We start from the raw sequence: 3045 nt of genomic DNA, 5'->3' as shown, positions 1-3045 counted from the left end.
ATTTGCTGCACAGTTGTGTTCATGTCCTACTTTACTACTTTCTTGTGCAGCCCCTTTTGAGTCAACTACTTCTGTCCTCAATCCCTGGAAACCACTGATATGTTTACTGGCTGCATGGTCTTGTCCTTTCTGAACGCCACTGCTGTAGGTTGGGAACTGACTGCCCCCATAGGCCTATGTGCTGAAGGCTTGGTCCACTGGATGGTAAACTTGGGAGCGGGTAGAAAGGACCCTTAAGAGGTGGAGCCTAGTGGAAGGAAGATAGATTCCCTGGGAGTGTGGCCTTGAAATACATAGTGGGTCCCTGGCACCTCCCTCTTTCTCTTTGCTTCCCAGCCACCAGGAGGTGCAATGTGCTCCATTACCCACCACGATGTTCTGCCTGATGACCCACTCAAATGTGAAGAAATGAGCGGACCGTGGAGCGAAACCTCTGATATTGAACCACAATAAACCTTTCGTTTTTTTTTTAGAAGTTGATCATGGTTGGTATTTTGTTACAGTTAACAGAGTCAATATAAATGGAATTACACAATAGGAAGGTTTTTGGGTATGTTTTTTCTACTTAGTGAAATGTACTTAGGATATATCCATGTAAGTAGTTGCATGAATCAATAATTTTTCCCCTTTATTATTGCTAAGAATTCAATGGTGTAGATGTATCACAGATTGTATAACTTGTCACCCACTGAAGCTTGTGCGTACTGTTTTCAGTTTGGGTGTGTTATGAATAGACCTGCTATAAACATTTTCATGGAAGTGTTTAGGTGAGCATATGTTCTAACTCATGCCAGTAAATACATAAGGGTGGGATTTCTGGGTCATATGGAAATGTCTTTGATTTTTTAGGGTATTACTAAACTCTTGTTCAAAATGGCTAAATGATTTGCATTTCCACCAATGCATGAGGGTCTCGGTTGCTCTGTATCCTTGTTTAGCCATTTCAGGTATGCGATGGTCCTTCTTGTGCTTGTGATTTGTCTTTCTTAGTGACTATTGATATTGAATATCTTTTCAGATATTTTGCTCATTTTGAAAGGAAAATTGTTTCTCACTGACAAAAGGTCTTTATGTATTTGTCTTAGTCTCTTGGGCTATATAACAAAATATCATAGGCTGAGTAATTTATAAACAACAGAAATTTATTTCTCATAGTTCTGGAACCCCAAGACCAAGACATTGGCAACTTTAGTGTTTGATGGGGTCCCAGTGTCTGCTTTCAGGATGGCTCCTTGTTGCTGTCTTTGCCAGAGGGAATGGACACTGTGTCCTCACATCACGCAAAGGATGGACTGGCAAGAGAGCACTTCCTTTGGCTTTGCATCATTTTATAAGGGTGCTAATCCTATGAAAGTAGAGCACTCATGGCTTAATCATCCAAATGCACTGGGGATTCAGTTTCAACATTAATTTTGGAGGAGATATCATTGCTACCATAGTTTTATTCTAGTTAGAAGTCTTTTATTAGATATAGGATATACAAATATTTTTCTACAAGTCTTGGCTTTCTTTTCATTCTCTTAGCATTGTGTTTTACAGAGCAAATTTTTAATGTTTTAAAGTCCAATTTCTCTCTTTTTAAAAAATCATTCATGTTTTTAGAATATCTAAAAACTTATCACTGAAAACAAAGGTCTCACAGACTTTTCTCCTCCATTTCTTAGAGAAGTTTAAAAGTTTTAGATTTAGAATTAGGTCAATGAGCTACTTTGAGCTTGATATAGAGTATGAGATATGTGTCAAGGTCCTTCTTTGCACATGGATGCTCAATTGTTTCAACATTATTTGTTGAGAAGATAAAACTTTCTCCACTGAATTACCTTTGTACCTTTGCCAGAAATCAATTCACTATATTACTATGGGTCTATTTCTGGTCTCTTTATTCTATTTTATTTTGTTTTATTTGCATCAACCTTTTGGCCAGTGTCATATGATCTAGATAATTGTAGCTTTATAATAGATTTTGAAATCAAATAGAGTCTTTCAATTTTGTTCTTTTTCAGAATTGTTTACCTTTTCTAATTCTTTTAACTTCTCATATAAATTTTAGAATTAGTTATTTATATCTCCCCAAACTTGTGAAGTTTTGGTTTGGATGTACCAAGTATATTCATAATTTGAAGATAATGGATATCTTTTTTTTAAAAAATTGGTACTGGGGATCGAACTCAGGACCTTGTGCCTGCAAGGAAAGAAGAGCACCACTGACCTAAATCCCTGGCCCCTATACGGGATATCTTAACAATACTGATTCCTCCATTTCATAAATGTGGCATATCTCTTTCTATATTTAGTTTTAATTTCTTTCATTTGTGTTTTATAGTTTTCACATGCAAACTCTGCACATATTTTGCCAAATTTGTATCTAAGTACTTAATTCTTGGTCCTATTGTGAATTTTTAAAAATTAAAATTCTAATTGTTTATTTCTATATGGGAATATATTGACTTTATATATTGGCCATGTGTCCTGTGAAAATACTAGGTTCCTTTAGTTCTGAGAGATGATGTAGATTCTTTGGGATTTTTTTTTCATAGACAATCATGTCATCTGAGAATAGAGGCAATTCTATTTCTTCCTTTATTATTTGTATGATTTTGTTTCTTTATGATGCAAAGGCCAGGAGATCCTGTATAATACTGAGCTGGTGTGATGAGAGAAGAGACCTTGTTCTTAGTCCCATCTTAAAAGAAAAGCATTCAGTTTTTTACTCTCAGGATGTTATGGTTTAGATCTAAAATGCCCCCCAAAGTCTCATGTGTTGGAAGGTGATTGGATCACGGAGAAGCTACACACTTTGATGGGTTCGTCTATTAATTTGTCTACATGTAGGAAGTGGGGCCTAGTTGGAGGTGGATCACTGGGAATGAGACCTGGAAAGGTGTCTTCTTGTCCTCAGCTCCACCCTTCTTTCTTTGCTTCTTGGCTGCTGGGTTGAGCACCTTTTCCCTTTTCCTCAACCGCGCCCCTCTGCTCTCGTGTTCTTCCTTTGGAGACAGCTGACCATGGACTGAAACTATTAGCCAAAATAAACTTCTCCTTAAG

The sequence above is a fragment of the Heterocephalus glaber genome, unplaced genomic scaffold (assembly GCF_053883595.1).
Source record: "Heterocephalus glaber isolate CG9 unplaced genomic scaffold, H.glaber_assembly_v1.0 deba00000281, whole genome shotgun sequence".
NCBI lineage: Eukaryota > Metazoa > Chordata > Mammalia > Rodentia > Bathyergidae > Heterocephalus > Heterocephalus glaber.
Note: the sequence above shows the minus strand (reverse complement) of the source record.